Source organism: Arvicanthis niloticus, chromosome 3 (assembly GCF_011762505.2).
Source record: "Arvicanthis niloticus isolate mArvNil1 chromosome 3, mArvNil1.pat.X, whole genome shotgun sequence".
NCBI classification, from domain to species: domain Eukaryota; kingdom Metazoa; phylum Chordata; class Mammalia; order Rodentia; family Muridae; genus Arvicanthis; species Arvicanthis niloticus.
In genome coordinates, this window is record NC_047660.1 from 103,342,128 (window position 1) to 103,364,522 (window position 22,395).

Here is a 22,395-nt window from a genome sequence, read left to right on the forward strand (position 1 = left end):
AATGAATGTTAAAAAAATAAAACCTGAATACTGGTGTGGATGTGTGACTCTAGCTGTGTGAAGACATATGTAGAAGATTAGGTGCCCAGGATCATCAAGGTGTTCCAAAGCATAATAGCCAAAAAGAATTTAATATAAGAAATTACTAGTTGGTTTTAGTTAAGTTAAATGAGAACCAGTAAGCAGGAGAAATAGTTTCTATGCAAGGAGACAGAGTGCACAGTTACAGTGTATATACACACACATGCACACACACAAGTAGATATATGTTACCATATTGTGTTATATTAGGCATCATCTAAATATATTATCATTGGGTTTGAATGCACATAGTACATTTATGTGATTACCTATTAATAAAGTATATATTGTATTTATGCATATATGTAATTGTCAACTTTACCTTTTTTCAAAGCTATATAACTATTGTTTTATTATATATTATTTCCCTTGCAATAACTTTTTTTTGCTTTATTATGAGTTTTAAATCTAAAAGTATTATTACTTTCTGAATTCTGGAAGCAGTTAAGTGTTATAGAAACAGCGATATCTGCAGCCATTTATACTAAAGTGAGCCTTGAGTCAGTATCAATTTATAACCACTTTATCATGACATTTCTGGGACTTCTGATGGATTTTTTTTTCCTACACGGTTTCACAGTTCTGCTTCTATTCAGAACTTCATTACTAAACAGTGAGTTCTGTTATTAGAACTCAGAAAAATTATCTTGTTTATTTTCATTTTTCTTTCAATTGGTAAGCAAAATTTTATATAGAAATCACATTGTAATCAAAGATTTCCCCCGAAAATTGTTTATCAAATAACTACTCTATTTATAACTTATGTGATATGAAAAAAAATCCAGCTTTCCATGAATGGTAAGGGAAGTTTATGGATAATTGCTTAAAAGACACTTTATCTCTCACCAGTAGTAATACTCACTTTCCTCCTAGCTTCTCTTTTTGTTTTTAAAGTTATTACAAAAATATTTCAAGTAAATTTTCTTAAAGTGAGGAATGTCTATGCTTTCAGCTTTGTGATAGAAGTTGTGTGTATGTGAGGATTGGTGCCCTGCAGGAAGGTAAATCCCACTTAGGAAACAGGGCCTCTTTCCCTCCTTCAGTAAGTTTGGCATGCAAAATAATTGTTGTTTAAAACAAAAAACAAACAAATGGCTCACTTCTTTTACCTTTTAAAATTCAGGCCACATTCTAGTCAACCAATAATTGGGCTTGAACCCCATAATGATAGCTCTGGTCAGTCATTTCTGGTTCTCAGTCATCCTCGGTGTGTATATGTAGCATTAATGTTCAGCCATTCAGTTCCTAATCCTTTACAGTGCCCCAAATCCACACAATGTGAAGGGAACCTGGGATGGATAAAGAAAACCTCTCTATTATTGTTGCAGCTTAATTTCCATTAGCATAAAGCACTTCTCCAGCCCATGTCTAGGCCATCTTCTTTCCTGTGACTATTGAGCTATTCAAGCAGTTGGTGTTCCAGTACCAAGGAATCATCTTGACTAAATATACCCTGGTAAACTGTGGAATTAGCTATTCTTATTAGAAGCTTGATATATTAGAAAGTAAAGACTTGTGAACAATGTTGAGATCTATGTTCTGGTTTGATATGTCCTTTCAGGGGTTCAGAAGATGTAGGCTATATCTGATATACGGCTAGCACAGTTTTGGTGGTGTGAAACTTTTGGACATGGAACCAAGATAGCAGATGCAGAGCCTAAAGCAGAGAACTTGGGGGTTATAAGTTGCTCCATATCTGGTATACCATACTGAGATCTGAGCAAGCCTCCTCATGCTCTACTACCTTCAAAATAACCCTTCGCAGATCTGAAGGGTACCATGCCTTCCATCCTTGAGTTTGTGAGCTAAGTTGTCTTGGTGATATATTTTACTATAGTGAGGAAAGTAACTGTCATGTTTTTAGTTCTAATATTGAAGTAATTTATCATACACAGTTTCAGTAGTTTACAAATGATGTTAAGTGTACTACACCCTGTGACTTCCTACTCTGTACCACAAATTAATTGAATGGGGTTTCACAACTCTTTACATAACTACAGTTAAGGAAACCTGGTAGAGGTGTTTATTGAATGTGACTAAAACCTTTTCTCCTTAGGAAAGAATCAAACACTCTCAATTTGGTGTAGGATAAGATATCACACACAGGTTATAATTCTATTCAGTGCTGTGGCCCTGGTTTCAAGATTATACTGAAATTTGACATTAAAATAGACTATGTTTATAGAAATAGTCTAATAAAATTATTTAAAAGATATTAGCAAAGACTCATAATCAGTTTACCAAGAATAAGTATAAAAATTCTGTCTATACTAGAATACTAGATGGTTTATCATCATATCTGTCAAGATAAAACACAGAATTTTTTGAATAGGTCAACAGCTTAACCCTTTAAAATACCATTGTATTAGAAGTTCATACATGGATATAAGATATTTTGATGAACCACAAGCACATTCCCTTCCAGTTCTCTCCACATCTCTTATCACTTTTTTTTAAACCAACTTCATGTTCACTTTTTTAAACCATCTGAGTCCACTTAATACTGCCAGTATGTGCACAGATATAGGATAACTACAGCATGGAAAAACCCACTGTAGCATGGACAACATTCTAGTGGCTACATCCCTGAAAAGGACTGACTGTTTCCTCTAGCGTCCATCAATCACCAAATTACCATTAGCTATTAAGTATATTAGCTATTAAATTGTATTAGCTCTAGAGTTTAGACTTATGACTCTCTCACCAGATTAACTTTTGAAAAGTGTATTTTGAATTTTATTAATAAAAGTTATAGGTAATGCATATGTAGTCTATGGTTTAAGATACAAAAACCATGAAAGCCCCAATTCATTGAGGGTCAAATCAGAGTAAGTTAGTCACATAAAGATAAATAGTTTTATTTCTTTTTTCTTATTATTTATTTATTTTATGTACATGAGTACACAGTCTTTAATTTCTTTTTTTATTTCTTCCTTGACCAAGTTATCATTGAGTAGAGCAGTGTTCAGTTTCCATGTGTATGTGGGCTTTCCGTTGTTTTTGTCCATGTCAAAAACAAGTCTTAGTCCATAGTGGTCTGATAGGGTACAAGGGATTATTTAAATCTTTTTGTATCTGTTGAGGCCTGTTTTGTGACCAATTATATGGTCTATTTTGGAGAAGGTACCATGAGGTGCTGAGAAAAAGGTATATTCTTTTGTTTTAGGATGAAATGTTCTATAGATGTCAGTTAAGTCCAATTAGTTCATAACTTCTGTTAGTTTCATTGTGTCTCAGTTTAGTTTCTGTTATCATGATCTGTCCATAGCTGAGAGTGGGGTGTTGAAATCTCCCACTATTATTGTGTGAGGTGCAATGTATGCTCTAAGTTTTAGTAAAGTTTTTTTTTTTTTTTTTAATGTATGTGGGTGCCCTTGCATTTGGGGCATAGATGTTCAGAATTCCTCTTGGTACATTTTTCCTTTAATGAATATGAAGTGTCCTTCTTTATCTTTTTTGATTAATTTTGGTTGAAAAACGATTTTATTTGATATTAGAATCGCTACTCCAGCTTGTTTCTTGGGACCATTTGCTTGGAAGATTGTTTTCCAACCTTTTACTCTGAAGTAGTGTCTGTCTTTTTCACAAAGGTGCATTTCCTGTATACAGCAAAATGTTGGGTCCTGTTTATCTATCCAGTCTGATAGTCTATGTTTTTTTATTGGAGTGTTGAGTCCATTGATATTAAGATATATTAAGGAAAAATGAATGTTATTTTTGTTATTGGAAGTGGAGATATGTTTGTATAGCTACCTTCTTTTAGGGTTGTTGGAAGATTACTTTCCTTCTTTTTCTAGATTGTAGTTTCCCTCCTTGTGTTGGAGTTTTCCACCAATTATCTTTTGAAGGGCTGGATTTGTGGTAAGATATTGTGTAAATTTGGATTTGTAAAAATATGGAACTCTTCACGAATTTGTGTGTCATCCTTGTGCAGGGGCCATGCTAATCTTCTCTGTATCGTTCCAATTTTAGTATATGTGCTGCTGAAGCAAGCATGTGGTTTTTCTTTTCACTTCAAAAGGCATTCTTTTAAGTTGGGATGAAGTTACAGGATGTATAGTTCAGGTTTTTGGTAGATTTTGAATGTGCAAACACTAGTAATGTAGAAGAACTGAATTATTTAATTGAGACACTAAAGAGCACACATTATGAAATTAAGGATAATTTTTAAAACAAACATAATGAGGAATATAAATATAATGTAGAAAAAGAGGATAAATGACTCCAGGAACACATATTAATAAGATATGAGCATGAAAAAAAGGGGTAAATGGATTCCAAGTGAGAAGGATACAGTATATCTATATTTAAACTCTAAATAGACTAATAGTTACACTCTATAACTGGGTTAAATAGTGTGCTCAATATAAAAAAAAAAAACAGAATAATCTAAATAAAAGTCATAGGTAATCAATTCAACTGATGTAAATCAGACCCAAGAGAAAAAGTCTATCATAGAAGTGTGCTTACCACAGTTTCTGATTTCACAAGTTTATTTCTAGATGATGGATTTTTCTCTTGCTTCACATTATTAGGTTCTTTATCTTACACCTCAAGTGTTAAAACATAATGAAGAGAAATGCCCTAAGAAACAGCAATGTTCTTTTTGGTACAAGGTCAGCATTTGGAGGCACATGTAGTAAATCACATCTATGTGACATTACTAAAGTGTGGCTTCTTCCCTGGCCCGGAGCTCAGCTTGAATACACATCAGGGTGTTCATGTAGTCCTGCTGTCACTGGCTATATAATGTAAGAAAGGCTGCCATATAGAGAGTACGTGGGGCAAGAGCTTCTCAATGCACCGCACTGGGTAGACATTGATAAAAATTCTTTGATATTTTGAAGTGATATGTAAAAGTGTAACGACAAATTTTTGTTTTTATGGTGGTAAGTCAGTAATTTTCATAACATTCTGAAAAAAATAAGTGTCTCTGGAAGTATTTTTTTTTATTCATCTACGTAACTGATACCCAAGAACACAAAAAATATGCATACTAAGGGGGGGCATAAAAGCATTCATATATGTCCATACACTACAAAATTTAAATTAGTTTAAACATAGTTGTTCTTATTATATTTTTATGTTGAAAAGTTTCAACATTTTTCTTCTAGTTTTATAAAGTGTTCAGTCTCTTTTCTGTGGTCACCTTAGGGGGTAACACTATAGCCAAAGAATCTCCTTACTGTTTATCTGTGCATTATAATTGGAACTGCTTCCTAAACTATGTACATATATGAAATGAATTAAAATGGAGTCACCAAATAATAAGGGAGATAAAGCCCCAACTATATATCTTGTGTCACCAAGTGAAAGCTACAGTGCCAGGAATGGGCTACATATTGTTGAATTGTTGTTCAAAGGCATCTCCTGGAAGCCCTCAAACATTGCAGGTCATTACAAAGCTATTGATTTCTCTCTACTGATAGTGAGAACCTATTGTTAAAGGCATTTCAATATCACACATTGAATACAGTGTAGTTGAGCTGGTGCCTAATTAGAAGCTTTCCCCCTACTGTTTAGCATTCATGGTACTGGGAAATATTTTGCAAGCTTCCAAAGGAGAAGAATCATCAATGTGGCCACGAATCTGTGATCTTCAATGGTCACCTGACTGTCAGATTTGCCAGTCAATAGTGGCATAAATGCTTTGTTAGTAACCAGTTGCACACTGATTGGACTTAAATCCCACTCTATAAGATGGTACTCATGTCTGATACTATACAGGTCATAAAGAATCTGATAATCCATTGGCCTTGGAGAAAAAGAAACATTATTGGTCAGCTAAAGCAGTCGTTCTCAACCTGTGGCTCACAACCCTTTTGAGGGTTGCATAGCAGATAAATATCTGCATATCAGATACTTATGATTAATTACAGCAGCAAAAATACAGTTATGAATTAGCAATGAAATGATTTGTGGTTGAAAGTCATCCTAAAAAATGAATTATATTAAAGGGCCATTGCCTTAGTAAAGTTAAAAAAACACCATGCTAAAGGAACATAGCAATAAAATTATTTATAATAACATTGTGCTGTGAAGATAGATTGGGCATTTATCTGTCATCTTTGAGAAATTTCTTTTTGCAGTAGATGGAAACTAACACCAAAAACCTACAATCAGACAATGCATAGAGAATGAGAGACTTTGGACCACTCAGTTATAAATGGGAGGATGTCTTCATCAAAATGCCAAGGCTCATGGATCTATGTGAAAGAGGAGGCAGAGAGACAGAGAGACGGTAAGCACTAGAAGTAATGCATGACTGCAAGAAGAGAAAGTCTTCTAGGCAAAACAGAGATGATACACACATGATCTCACAGAGACTCCACTCACAAGGACTCCATAGGTTCAAGCCTGATGCTGAAATGTGAGGTGGACATAGGTTCCCGTTCCTAACTAAGAAGCAATCATCAATTGATACCCACTGGCACAGTAAAAAAAACCCAGCTTTCTCCATTGGAGTTTCTTTTGGTATTTTAACCATACTTCAGGGTAGTCCCACACCCAGGACTAGCTGATACATACAAAATGAACCCGGTGCTATTTTTTGTAGAGTTTTTAAAAATTCATTTTGCTTTGTTTGGGCATTTCTTTTTTGTCATATTGTTCTTCTGCTTATATATTTTGATTTCCATTTTTATGTTTCTATGGGATTTTTTGTCTACAGTTTTTGTTTATGCTTGCTTTAAGTTTTCTTTAAAAAAATAATGGGTATAGAATTGGGCAGGTAGGCAAATAGAGCATGGGAAGAATCTGAGAGAAGTCAAGGGAAGAGAAAAGCATTTTTATATTGTACAAAAACCATTTTACACTTAAAAAAGGTAAAAGCTTGTTAAAATAAAAACTTTCAAAGAAAGAGATCCTTTCAGTCTGTAATACAAACAAAAAATTCTTTTTTAAAAAATTAAGTTTATACTGAATAATAAATTAAGATAAACTTTTAAAAAGTCAATATTTAATGTTTCTTTGGAACATTCCATGCAGTGCGATAATGTGGTTGTTTATTCAGTGAGGCCAATTTTGTTTTAAGTAGGTCTTCTGTATAGGGACCAAGCATCCTAAATGTATCTATGTGTTTATCATACAGCATGGAGTCATAGTTTGTTTGTTGTCTTGGGGTATAAGTCAATTGATTACAAGCAGAGTATCTTTTAGTGAGAATATTGAAAACAGACTATGTAAATTTGAGTCGCAGCACTTACATTTAAAATTAGACCCTCAACTATCTATATTTTTCTTCATTCTCTAATATTTACCATGGTTATCACCTATCCCTCTCACCAGATCCTTGTGAAGATGAAATAGATAGTTCACATAAAGTGGTTACTGCAGTATTGATCTGTCCTTAAGATGTGAATACTTAAAGGGATAATTTCCTTGAAAAATCCTGATAACATCAGTCCTTTTTCACTACAAGCTAGCAAATACAGAACTCTACTCCCAGATATTTCTGAGGATCCCTAAAAAAATGCTTAACTGGCACTAAGAACTAGCTATTTTCAATTCCACACAAGTGAGGAATGAATATCCAGCAAAGACAGACACAGAACATTCTACTTATATAAAAAAAATCAATAAAGCCAAACTAATCTGAGCAAAATTAATATGTTTAAGTTACAATTACTTTTAGTATAACTATAGAATTTTTCCAAATGACATGCTGGAACAATCTATGCTTTCTTTCAACCCTTGTGCTTAAATTTGATTGTCCTAATATTACTAGAGTGTGAGCTCACTTCTAGGATGAACTTATTCCCTATGTAGTGGATTTCGGTCTGAGGAAAATTTACAATCTGACAGATTTGGGCTCTCCATTCTTGCGGAGTATATTTTGTGCTTTGTTTGTGTGTTCTTCCTTTTTGCTATCTGTGTTCATTCAAACAGCCCCCTTAAGGACATAACACACAGAGGAGAACAGGCTGTACTAATACTGTCCTCATAGCATGAATCAGTGGGAGAAGGTTAAAGGATGTTTGGAAAATATTTACATGTCAGTCAAGAGCTTGAGCCCATTTCTTCACAGGGTCATAAAATGAGTGACTGTGGCCCAGAAATTCAAGTTCATTGGGTTGTAGTGACCAGACTATTTCTTTCTCCTTCTCCTTCTCCTTCTCCTTCTTCTTTCTCCTTCTTCTTCTCCTTCTCTTTCTCCTCCTCCTCCTCCTCTTCCTCCTCCTCCTCTTCCTCCTCCTCCTCTTCCTCCTCCTCCTCTTCCTCTTCCTCCTCTTCCTCATCCTCCTCTTCCTCCTCTTCCTCCTCCTTCTTTTTCAACTTAGTAGGGAAAACATTTTATTTTTAACTTTGTAGAGAGAAATATTTTATTCTTTTTTATTAATCATTCCATTCATTTACATCTCATATGATACCTTTGTTACTCCTTCCAATGACACCCCATTCCATGATATTCCACTTCCTGGTTACCCTCCACAACCCCTCATTCCACATCTGCCCTTCCCTTTCCTTTTGCCTGTATAAGAGTGCTCCCCCACCTACCCATAATCTCCCACCCTACCTCTCCAGCATCTCTGTACTCTGGGGCATCAAACCTCCCCGGGGACCAAGGGCCTCCACTCCTGTTGCTGTCGGGCAAGGTCATCCTCTGCTACATATGTATCTGGAGCCATGGATTCATCCAGGTACCCTCCTTGGTTGGTGGTCTAGTCTCTGGGAGAACTGGGTGGTCAGGCCAGCCTATGTTGTTCTTCCAATGAGGTTGCAGTCCCCCTCTGCTCCTCCAGTCCTTCTGCCAACTCCTCCACCAGGTTCCCTGAGTTCAGCCTGATGGTTGTGTCCAAGCATCCACCACTGCTTACTGCTTTGGTCAGTTGCTGTCTGGACTTCCCCAGGAACTGCCACACTCGATTCCTGTCTGCAAGTGCCTCTTGACCACGACAACAGTGTTGGGTTTGGTGTCTGCAGACGAGATGCATCCTCAGGTGGGGCCATTCCCCAACTGGCCCTTCCTTCAGTCTTGGTTCCATTTTTTTGTCCCTGTTCTTCCTTTGGACAGAAACATTTCTTGGTTAAAATAATCTTTGAGATGGGTAGATGGCTCCCTCCCTCGACCAGGGGCATGCCTATCTACTGGAGGTGGTCTACTCAGGTTCTATTTCCCCCTTCTCTGTGAACTACAGCTAAAGTCAATCCATTGGGTCCTGGGAGCCTCATATTTTTCTGGTGTCTGGGACCCACCCATTCCTCATCCCCCTTGCTACCAAGTTTTACTCGATTTCTTGAACCACTGTACTTCTCTAAAGAATCCTCCAGGTTCTGATACTGTCACACTTATTTCATCCTCCTCCTTTCTCCCTCTTTTGTCCCCCTCTCCTTCTATTTTCTACAACTGTTCTGTTCCCCCCTCAATACAGGGCTGAAGCATCCGTCCCCTGATCTTCCTTCCTTCTATGCTCCATATGGTCTGCATGTTGTATCATATGCATTGTGAGCTTTTATGTTAGTATCCATTTATTAGTGAGTACATACCATGAGAGTTGTTTTGTATCTGGGTTACCTCACTCAGAATGATATTTTGTAGTTCCATCCTTTGTCTAAGAATTTCATGAAGTCATTGATTTTAATCACTTCGTAGTACTCCATTGTATATATGTACCACATTTTCTGTATCCATTGTTCTGTTGAAGTACATCTGGGTTGTTTCCAACTTCTGGCTACTATAAATAAGGCTGCTATGAACATAGTGGAGCATGTGTCCTTGTTATATGTTGGAGCATCTTTGGGGTATATGCCCCAGAGTGATATATCTGGGTCATCAGGTAATACTATGTCCAATTTTTTGAGGAACCATCAGACTGATTTCCAGAGTGGTTGTACTAGCTTGCAGTCCTACCAACAATGAAGGGGTGTTCCCCTTTCTCCACATCCTCACCAATATCCTCTGTCACCTGCATTTTTGATCTAAGCCATTCTGACTGGTGTGTGGTGGAATCTCAGGGTCATTTTGATCTGCATTTTCCTGATGACTAAGAATATTGAACATTTTGTTAAATGTTTCTTAGCTATTCAAGATTCTTTGGTTGAGAATTCTCTATTTAGCTCTGTACTCAACCTTTTAATATGGCTATTTGGTTCTATGGAGTCTGCCTTCTTCAGTTCTTTGTATATTTTGGATATTAGCCCTCTATTGGATTTAGGGCTGGTAAATATTTTTAAAAGCTGCATAGTATTGGTACAGAAACAAGCAAGTATATCAATGGAATAAAATTGAAGACCCAGAAATGAACCAACACATCTATGGCCACTTGATCTTTGACAAAGAATCTAAAACCATTCAGTAGAAAAAAGAGCAGTTTCAACAAATGATGGTGTTTCAACTGGTGGTCTCCATATAGAAGAATGCAAATTGATTCATACCTATCTCCTTGCATGAAGCTCAAATCCAAGTGCATCAAGGATCTCCACATAAAACCAGATACACTGAATCTAATAGAAGAGAAAGTAGGGAAAATCTTTGAATACTTGGGCAAGGGGGAAATTTCCTGTACATAACACCAATGGCTTATGCTTTAAGAGCAACAATTGACAAATGGTCCTCATAAAACTGAAAAGCTTCTGTAAAGTAAGGAACACTATCAATAGGACAAAATGGCAACCCACAGATGTGGCCAGACTTCTTGCTCTCTGTTTCTTAGCTTTTATTTGGCTATTGCCCCTTTTGTCTTTTGTTCTGTCTTAAAACCCAGAACCCTGTGTTCTGGGTTTTAAGAAGGGTACTGTGCTCACCTTTCAGATTCAGATATGCCTTAAATGTTGGTATACTCAACAAGGACCATTACTGTAGTCACTACTTTGAACTCCCTATTACTGGAGACAGAAATATATCTGACCTGACTGCACTGGCAGTCTTGGTCTTGGTTGTTTATTGAACGAGATGAAGACTTGAGCCTAAATTCAGAGGAAAAATCTGGCAGATTTGGGTCATCTAGTCTTGTGGAGTTATGTAATTGTGCATGTTTCCTGTCTTCCTGACGATCAAGATTACTCATGGGAAAGGCTAGATTGTGCTTCTGTTCCGAGAAGGCAGGCTGTAGATAAAGCCTGGAACACTCTCCCTTGTGTTCTGGGGTGAGTTCCTCTTACTTCCTGTCAGTATTTGCTGCTTCAGTGGGAAAATGTGATTATTTTTTCCCTTTTAATTCTGGGATGAGCCTTCAGTAAAGAGAATATGGCTTGCTTCTATCAGACCATGGTTTTCAATAGATAAGCTTCACAACAATTCCCCAGAGTGTCTTCACCTAGATTAAATTTTTGTCTTTGCTGCTGGATAACTCAGTCATCAATTAGAATACTTGTTCCAATAGCCCCTTTTAACTATCAAATTAAAATAAAAGTGTAGTCAGCATTCTATAATGCCCTAATGGCATTTTAAATCCTAAAACAGAAGTTTTAACTGCATGTATTTTTTATTCAAGCTCTACAGATTCTGTGTATTTGTATTTTAATATATGTTTCTTCTATGAAAATATTTCTATTATATTATAAACCTTAAGCTTGGCATGTAAAATAGATGTGGCAATTCCCTATACTTATTATACAATTGGACGTTTTTTGAAATAGCTTAGTTCTTCTGTTGTTTCTCTCTGAGTTGCATAGTGATTTTCCATTGCATAATAAAAATTAATGTTTATTTTTATACACATATTTATCTATAATTATCAAGATTATTTATATTCATCAACATGGCTTATAATTGGTGTCCAAAAAGAAACTTGCATCATCTCACTTTCAGAGTGTCAGGAGTTTTTGCCACATTAAGGCAGAATTCTCCATTTTCTTTGATTTACAATTATTTTTAGTATGATTCTGGAGGTTTAACTAATGACGTTTAAAAATGTTCAATGATCCTTTTTTATTCTTCTTGTGAATCTCAGATATTCTCTTCACCAAGATTTTCTTTCTATAATAAACAGCCCCATGTTGTGAGAAGAATCTATTCAAACTGGGGAACACCTGTGATCTCTGCTATGTTTGAGTATTCCAGTATCTCCAAGTATCGCAAAGAGATCATTTCTGCTTGTTCTCATTTGATGAACTAATGTCACATGGAAACATGAACAATATCAAGCCGTTCTACAGATAATTAGGAATAAATTTTTTGTTCACCAGTTAACATATTGACTGGCTTACCAAGGTACAGAATAGATGTTATCTGTTATTTTTATCAAGTGACAGTACAGTTCATTATTAGATGTTATTAGTTATTTTTAATCCAGTGACATTGCAGTTTATTATTTCATGTTCAACATTCACCTCTTCTTACATAAACAATATTGTTTTGTGGAACTTTGACTGTATTTTTAAAAAGTTTATTTGCAATTAATCTTTTAAAATGGAACAATAGTTGGTAGTTTTGCACTGAGGGCTGAGGAAGGAGAACAGCAGCCTTAACTAATTTCTACACTCCTTCTTTTTCACTTTAGTTTGTACTCTTGGAGCTATGAAATGACAGCCATGTGTTTTAGCATTACAAGATACTCATCTGTGACCTAACATGCATGTTCATGGCCTCACATGCACGGGCACAAGAAGAGTAGCAACCCATACCACCTCTCTTGTCACTTCTCTCTCACAAATTCTCTATCATGAGCCCCCGGAGCCTTAGGAGGAGGAAGAGAATTAAGAAGAAATGTTTCTTAATCATGTGCATATCCCTATATCTTAGCCCCAAAAAAGCCTCTAGACAGGGATGGAATGGGATGGATCCTAGGAAAAGCATAACACATAGAGGTCTATGGTCCCAGGTGAGAAAATCATTGACAGCTGCAGAGTGCTTTGCCAGCTATTCCTGAAAAAGGTGAGATTGGTAGACAGAATCATGGAGTATGCAAAGCTAGAATGAAACATAGTTCTTTTCCAGAATTTTTTTTTAAAACACATTTTCTATGAAGGAAAGAATAGTTATGATCATACTACCATCTTCAGTATTATGCTTATACATAGTTATAATAATGCAAAAGCGAGCAATCAAACATCCCCCAAAAGCCCACCGAATCTGGCCAGCAATAAGAGAGAGCCATGCTAAAACAGAGCAGCTAGCCAGGCCTGTAGCAGATAGTAATCTGCACAAAAATAACAAAAATAACTACATATTTTTATTAAATAAAAAAATTTAAATAAAATAATTTAAATAATTTTTATTAAATACAATATTTTTATTAAATAAAAAATATGTAGAACTTAAATTACTTTAAAATATTTCTTATTTTAATAATTCAGTAGAAGAATTGAGGAGGCAAAGTGATCATTGAACACTTAAATAATTAAAAAGGAAACAAAGATATGATATTGGAAAATATTTGTCCACAATGCTGAAAAGATGTCCAAGATGTATAATTTTATTCCAGTGTAAGCGAAAATAATGGATGGAAGAGAGAGACCAATAGCAGATGGAAATGATCCTAGACGGAAGATGACTAGACAGAAGCAAGAAGGTTGGGCTGCACAGAAATAGGCTGGCAAAATTCCTGATGATAAAGGATAAGGAGACTAGTATAGAATTCAGAAACCCTAATCAAGTCACCGAAAATGACCATCATTTTGTTCCTGCTTCAGAGCCTTAGAAGAGAGAAGAGGGAGAATGACTGGTCCTCAGGCACTGGTATGGCAGTGGTGTATTTTTATACACATCTAAGAGTGTTTCCATGTCTAGATGACTTTTGAGGGTGAATGAACTCAGGTTTATTCTGAGGAGGTACTGAAGTAAGACTGTATATAACAAAGAGTTTCTCATATGGGAGAATGATAGGGACTGAGATGATGAAGACCTTGCTTTATGAGATTTATATAAATGTGCACTGCACAGAAATATGATGTTGAATTTGAATAAAGGTGAAAAAGGGTACATGTCATACATGAACATTTAGTAATAGCTCTAACTGAAACACTAAGTGATCACAGGTAAAGAAAATGAATTTGTGGAGTAAAGGAGATTTTCTAGAAACTTCATTCTTGTGGAGTGTTAAAAGGAATAAAAAGTAGGAATAATGGCACTGAAAAGATGGGTCAGAGGGAAAGTTGCTTGCTGCTCTTACAAAGGATCTGTGTTCAATTCCCAACACCCATACCAGATTAATGCTTGTAATTCTTGTTCTTTGGGTAACTCATATCTTAGGCATCTGCAGACATCTGCATTCATAGGCACCCCCCCAACACACACACACACACACACACACACACACACACACACACACACACACACACACAGAGAGAGAGAGAGAGAGAGAGAGAGAGAGAGAGAGAGAGAGAGAGAGAACAATGAACAATATTTTTAAGATGTGGATTGGAAGCCTGGTTTCAACATGTGATCTATGACACACACATAATAACAATGAAAAAGTTAAAATCATGAAGCTGATTAGTAACAGTGGGATAAAAACACTTGATAAGAAAAATAAATCAGCAGTCAAACTGGCAAGTGGAGTGTGCAGCTGTCAACTGTGGAGACCATGAAAGAAATAGAAAGTAAAGTAAATCTTAGCTTTAGCATGGGGAGAGTAAACAGTAACTTAACACCAGAGAAAATAAGGAAATCAGGTAAAAGGAAGAGACAGCTCTTGAGAGAATAAGCAACATTAATTTCAAGGATCAGAATAAAGGGAGCAAACTCTCCTCTAAATGTACATATGAAACAGAGACAGACAGTGAGACTGGGAATCTCATGGGATTTTTGAAACCTGAAAGCACACTCCCAATGACACACTTCCTTGAACAAGGTCACTCATCCTAACCCTTTGTAAACTATTCTACCAACTGGGACCAAGTTTTTAAACATATGAAGTAATGGAGGGCATTCTCTTTTAGACTACCAGAGTAATCAATGACTGACAGTGAACAAAGAAGGAAGAAAAAGTTAAAAATGTTACTGTGGGGAGCCGACAGAAGGCGGCTATCATCCTTGCAGCCATCTTGAGCCATATTACCCTGATAAAGAGACTTGATTACAATAGCCAACAACAGCTGAGCACACTCTGATAACATCTTGCTTTAGATACCCAGTATCTTCCCTTGGGTATGTGAGACTTAAAGCTGTGATTTAGAGCCGAGACTTAAGGACGTGACTTAGAGACCAGATTTAGAGACAAGACCTAAGGGCATGACTTAAAGGCGTTGCTTAGAAGTGAGAAATATAAAAGGTGAGAGGCAGACAGAAGAGTTCAGTACAACTAGGAAGAAGACACTTGAACTAGAGAACTCGGAGTACAACTTGGAACTAGGAATTAGGTTATAGAGTACAACTTGGAGTAGGAATTAGGCATTGAGGAAGAAGACACTTGGACTAGAGAACTCAGAAAAAGGATTATTAGGTATTAGGCACTTAGCACTTGGAAGAAATAACTTGGAACTTGGAGGCACTAGGGACTAGGAACTAGGAACTAGGAACTCAAGACTTGGGACTTGGAACTAGGGAATTGGAGAGAAGAGAGACTGAAGAATAAATGGGATTGAATCACACTCTGACTGGTTTCCATTCTTCAAGTCCGTCCTCACTCTCTCTCTCTTGCTGAACCCCGACCCGCTGACTGGAGCAGCTTGGAGCAGTGCAGGCTCTAACAATTTAGCCCCCAAGGCTTTTGGCAGTGCAGGTCCCAACACTGACAGAGCAGTCCATGACATTTTGGCCTCTAAACATGGGCTAGAGCGGCTCTCAACATTTTTGACACCCAGCATGGGGTATCTCAGACTGCAACATGTTACTATTAAATTAGTGGGAATTTGAGGAGGAATTATTCACAGAGAGCAAAATGTAAAATTAAATATTGATGAAAAATCAAAACATTAAAAATAAAAGTTTTAATGTTTAAAACCAATTCACATGAAACCACACAGAGTAATTCATGGTTATTGCTTCCCATAATATTTATTTTTCTAGCTATTTTTATTGAACTACAATATAACAATATTTTTTGAAGAAAGTTAATATTTTAAAATAAATTGTGAGGGGCTGCAGAGATGGCTCAGGGATAAAGAGCTCTTGATGCTCCCCTGAAGGTCTTGCATTAGCTTCCCAGCAACTGCATGATGGCTCAAAACTGTCCCTGACTTCAGTTTCAGAGGATCTGGTGTCTTCTCTAACCTCTGTAGAAACCAAGTCCACACATGGTGCCACGTTCATATATGCAGACAAAACAATCATCTCATAAAATGAAATTAAAAACATTAAGAAGATAGCTTGGATGTGGTTTTTTTTTCTCAAAAACACATAGGTACTATTTATATCAGGTGGCTGCAGTATGACCACAAGTATAGTTTGTGCTTTATAAGATTTTGTTATCTTTTATGAAGTAGAAAAGTTTCTGAAACCAAAACCATGGAAATCTTAGGCTACCTTTACTCACTTATAAGGAAAAATATTTTTATTTTTTATTTTGGGAGTGCTCAGATTATTCTTTTTTCCCAACATACTACTTTTATTGATTATTTGAAAATTTTACATCACGTACCCTGATCACACTCACTTTCTAGTCAGCTCAATCCCATTCCCCTAACTCAACTCAAAAAAGAAAGAAACAAAAACAGATGAACAACCAAACAAAAGCAAGACCAACTTGTGTTGTTATATACCAAATAGAGTGGTCAAACCCCAAGTGGTAAGCACCTTAAAGGAAATTAAGCCTTTTTTCACCTAAACCCTGCCTGAAGCCATCAACTGATTAATTTTAGAGAACTGTAGTTCAACATCCTTATCACAATGTTTAAGCCTTCCTTTTGATGGCTTTTTGTCTAGCCTATTACTCTTGTGGTTGTATGTACGTTGGAGTAAGTGTTGTCACAGAGCCTATTGTGTCCACCTTTCTCATCTATGAGTCTTCAGTAATGGATGCCACTGCAAAAGTAGCTTCTTTGCTTATTACAGCCAGTGGGGTTATAGATCACGGACTTTTCACAAGGTTTCTGGTGACAGAACAGACAATGAATATTCACATGTCCTCTATGCCATGGATCTCAACATGGTTCCAGTAGTAGCACAGACCACAAGCATCAAGACATCTCTCTGATGAGTAAAGCAAAATATTGCACTTCCTGAGAACTACATGCTAGAATACTTGATCTTTGAATGTTTCTTCTCTACATAAAGTCACCAAATTTACGTGGCACTTATAAGAAGCTCTACAGTATCTTCATGATCTGTTGTTCCCTGATTGTTTTTTCTAACAGCGTATCCTGTCTCAGTGTAGATGATAGCCTGAGGCTCATTAAGCAAAAACTGTGGCATTTTCTGCCATCCCAGTGTTGTTGATAACCATTGTTTTATAGTTACTATTGCTCTTTTTTTGTCTTTTTTTATATTTTATTTACATTTCAGATGCCATCCCCTTTCCCCATTTCCCCTCCCTAGAAAACCCCTATCCCATGCCCCCTTTTCCTTTTTGCTTTTATACAATTTTTAAAAATGTTAATCAAAGGCTTTATAAGTTTGGTAATGCTCAATCAGAAGTGTAACCCAATACCCAACCTAGATATATAAACTATCTTTGACTGGTGGAGACACGTGAACATCTGCCTCCATGCCCCTCCTCTCTTTCTCTCTCATCACCTGGCTTCTCCTCTCCTTCATCTTCTTCTCTCCTTACTCCATCTCTTCCTCTCAGTACTCCTTCCCCCTTAGCTCCTCCTACATATCACCCTTCCTGTTAAAATAAAACTTTTTTTCTCACAATACAATTAGAGCATACTTATTCCTAATTGTACCAGTGAGGTACAAGATAGTCCTAAGATAACCCAGTCCATCATTTTGTTGACTAACCAGAACCTCTGTCATCTCTCCTAACTAAAACACTTAGTTTTGAACCTGGATTTTTTTCTTGGCTTTAGAATGAATGTCAGCTGAAAAACATCCTCTCAGATCTTTTCTCTCAAAGTAAATAGCCAGGATTGGCTATGAGACTATAGGTCTTCAACTCCGTCAGAAATCCAGAATGACTGAGTTAACTGTCCTTCTTTAACTTTTTTAACTGATTTGGGACAGTTAGCCTATGAGTTAAGGGACTATAGCAAATTCATGGCTTTGAGTTTATTGTTAGGGTGTTTTCCATATTTTATTTAGAAATAGCTGAGAGGAGTTAACAGACAGCAGTCCAGTTTATCTTACATGGATAGTTGGTTTTCAAGATGTCAGAAGTCCACAAAATTAACGTTACAAACATTTCTATATTAATGTTCATTTTGATTAGAGACCTGTCTGCTCCTGACAGCTTCCTGTCTTGGATTCTAAGAAGAAATTGAGCATCCTTGGAGATACTCCAGTTGTGCAGTGACAGCCACTAGGCAAGAATTGCCTCTTTCCATCGACAGACAAATTAATGTCCAGAAAAGGACACACCTGCAGAATAGTGTACTGATTATATCTGCCTAGACAGAGTAATCAGCCCTTAATAATTCTGCATCACTAAGGTCTGTCAGATGACTCTGGGCCAGAAGGCTGAAGATTTGATGCTCCAACGTTCAGTAGTATAGGGACTTTCCAGGGGTTCAGCAGTCTCTATAAATTGGCTAAGTCTTAGAAGCTGTTTAGTTACTATTGCTCTAATGAAACACTATGACCACAGAAATTGGGGAGGATGTGTTTATTTGGTTTACATTATCAGCACAGTTCATCACTGAAAGAAGACAGGGCAGAAGCTTAAAATGCAGCATCCTGAGGAGAAGAGCTGATGCAGATGACATGGAGGGGCTCTGCTTACTAGCTAGCTCATCATGGCTTGCTCAGCCTGCTTTTTATAGACCCCACGGCCCAAGATATTTCTGTGTGTTTCTTTCCTCTCTGCTTAGCTGAGTTCAAATACTACTGGGGCAAGTGTCAGAGCACAGTACAGTTTCTTCTAGTATGTTCACCCAACACTAATTCAGCTTGGTTACCTTCTCATACAGAGGTTTCTGAGCTTGAGTGATGACTTGTCTCCAGATGTGTCTTTTGCTTCCAGGTCTCCATCTTTCCATCCCTCTCAATCCTCTGCCTTCACACTCTTCATGCTGAATGAAAAACATCATTCAAGGCTTGCTGGTGCTTCCCCCATCAGATTTTCTTTGTAGTTTTATGCATTTTTTACCATCTCCTTCTACATGGGATAACTTCATTTTACCCTATACAAAGCTGTCTTTCTAATGCTGGGCACTGAATGCAGAATTAGCGTCTATGTACACTACTGGCTCATGTGTTCACAGTCATAACAGTCTGAATATTTCAATTTGTTCATTGTTCCTCTCTCATTTAAAGTCAGTAGCTAAGGCTCCTTGGATACCCTCATGTCCCAGGATTCTGATTCACATTTCATGTTATGGATTAAAATTGCTTGTATAACTACTGAAGTTCTCTCTCTCTCTCTCTCTCTCTCTCTCTCTTTGTGTGTGTGTGTGTGTTTGTGTTTGGGGGCACACACATGAATACACACAAATACAGGTGAAAATTTTGGCCAGAAGATACTATTATATCCCCTGGTGTAGAATTTACAGGTCTTTTTGAGCCATTTGACAAAGGTACTGTGAACCAAAAGTATACCCTTTGAAAGAAGCCAAGTATAACTTAGATTTGGGTGCTTTTATGAACAATGTTTAAATTCATATCTTCTATCTGTGATAGGAGACTTTCAAATAGGAAATGCTCGGGATAACAGGCATTATCACTAGAAAAGTCATTGTTAACAACTAAGTTTTCTTCAATATTTTGGAATAAAAGAGGAAAGTTTATTATCAGGACAGCAGGTATGCAACTCCAGTCCTGATAGACGGGACTCTGATTTTCTCAGCACTAAATGGGTATAGTCTCTTTGCATGCAGTAGTGAGTGAGTTTATGAGTGGCCAGCATTAAGGATCAGCAGCAAGTTGTCCCAGTATGTTGGCTGTCACTTAGGAGACAATGACCATAGGGCTTCTCTGTTTCATTGATGTCCTGCTATGTCATCTATCCACTGGGACTAATGGCTTGGAACCAATGTCCTCCATCATACTAATGGCAGGCATGCCATTCAGCAAGTTTGTGTGTGCACGGCAGGTTGCTGAATGATTTTATAACAACTTGACACAGACTATAATAGACATAAAATCAAATATTTAATGGGTGACATCATCTGTCTTGCTAAAGATTTGAAAGTCACTAGATTCATCATATTCAGAGGCAGCAGTGCATCAGAGTCTGTGGTTGTTTGCTCTTTCATTGCATGCCATGTACTGCTGTATTAATATTTCAAGACAATACACAAAAGCCAAATCTCAAATTGTGTTGGATTTACATTTATGTATTTATTGCTTCCCAACTCTCTCTTAGTCTAATGTTCATTTAAAGCAAAATTTAAGCCAAAGAAGAACCAAATAAATACACATTGTAATATTATTTGAAGGGACAAAACCAAATGCCATAAGAAATTAAAATGACTGGATACATTTAGGAAAGTAATGGAATACTGAAAATACTACCCTATGAAGTGATTTTAAGTTTTTAAACATGTCATTTGAAAGAAAAAAATAAACAGAACCAACTTTGCTCTTTTTTCTAGCCATCTCTCATTTTAAAATGTATTAAAGTATTTAATATGGAAACTGTTGAAAATCAAGTAATCATTTATATTTAAACATAGTGAATAGTGTTTTTTCATTAATTTTTAAAAATTTTATTTACTCACTGTTTACACTCCTAATTTTATCCCCCTCCTCTTCCACCCTTTGACTGTTCCTTATCCCATACCCTCCTCCCCAAGCTCTGTCTCCATGAGGATGTACCCACCCCAGCACCACCCACCCCTCCAGACCTCTTTACTCCCTGGGGATCCCCATTCTCTTGAGGGTTAGGTGCACCTTCTCTGACTGGCATTCCTCTGCTCTATATGTGTTGGAGGCCTCATATCAGCTGGTGTATACTGCCTGATTGGTGGTCTAGTGTCTGAGAGATGTTGGGAGTCCAGGTTAACTGAGACTGCTGGTTCTCCTACAGTGTCACTCTCCTCCTTAGCTTTTTCTAGCTTTTCCATAATTCAACCACAGGGGTCAGCAGCTTCTGTACATTGGAATTCTGTTTAGAAAATTTTCCTCTGTGTCAATGAGTTCAAGGCTTTTTCCCACCTTTTCTTCTATTAGATTCAGTGTATCTGGTTTTCTATTGAGTTCCTTGATCTGCTTCGACTTGAGCTTTGTGCAAGATGACAAATATGGGTCTATTTTCATTTTTCCCCATACAGACAACCAATTAGACCAGCAGCATTTATTGAAGATGCTTTCTTTTTCCCATTGTATATTTTTGATTTCTTTGTGGAAGATCACATGCCTGTAAGTGTATGGTTGTATTTCTGGGACTTCAATTCTATTCCATTGATCAATGTGTCTATCTCCCTACCAATACAGTTTTATTTATCACTATTGCTCTGTAGCATAGCTTAATGTCAGGATGGTGATTTCCTCCAGCAGCTCTATTGTTGTTAACAATAGTTTTGTTAACTGGTTTTTTTTTTTTTTTTTTTTTTGGTTTTTGTTTTGTTTTTGTTTTTTGCCTTTCCAGATACATTTGAGAATTGCTTTTTCTATGTCTTTGAAAAATTTTGTTGGAATATTGATGGGGATTGCATTCAATCTGTAAATTGCCTTTGGTAGGATGGCCATTTTTACTATGTTAATTCTGCCAATCCATGAGCATGGGAGATCTCTCTATTTTCTGTGATCTTCTTCACTTTCTTTCTTCAGAGACTCAAAGGTATTGTCATACAGATCTTTAACTTGTTTGGTTAGAGTTACCCCAAGATATTTATATTATTAATTATTATATTATTTATTATCTATTGTGAAGAGAGTTGTTTCCCTAACTTCTTTCTCAGACTGGTTATCATTTGTATAAAGGAAGGCTACTGATTTGTTTGAGTTAATTTTATATCCAGCCACTTGGCTGAAGTTGTTTATCAGCTGTAGAAATTATTGCCAATTTGTTTCCCTTGATCTCTTTTTGTTGCCTTATTCTTCTATATAGAACTTTGAGGACTATATTAAATAGATATAGGGAGTGTTGGCTTCCTTGTCTTGTTTCTGATTTTAGTGGGATTGCTTCAAATATCTCTCCATTAAATTTGATATTGGTTGTTGATTTGCAGTAAATTGCTTTTATTACGTTTAGATATGGACCTTGAATTCCTGGCCTCTCCAATACTTTTAACATTAATGGGTGTTGTATTTTGTCAAGTGCTTTTAAAGCATCTAATGAGATGATCATGTGATTTTTTGAGTTTTATTATATAGTGGATTATATTAATAGATTTTTGTATATTGAAACAACCTTCCATCCTTAAGATGAAGCCTACTTGATTGTAATGAATGAT

General features: G+C 36.6%; 1 protein-coding gene and 1 non-coding gene across 3 annotated transcripts in view; one reads left to right on the top strand and one right to left on the bottom strand.

Annotated features, from left to right (window-relative positions):
* The window catches only part of Znf385d (zinc finger protein 385D), an 885,608-nt gene that overhangs the window by 45,706 nt on the left and 817,507 nt on the right, over positions 1–22,395 (top strand). The window lies entirely within an intron of this gene.
* Positions 3,971–4,073, bottom strand: LOC117706478 (U6 spliceosomal RNA). Its single transcript, XR_004606563.1, has one exon. It is a non-coding gene; the product is annotated as a U6 spliceosomal RNA (small nuclear RNA).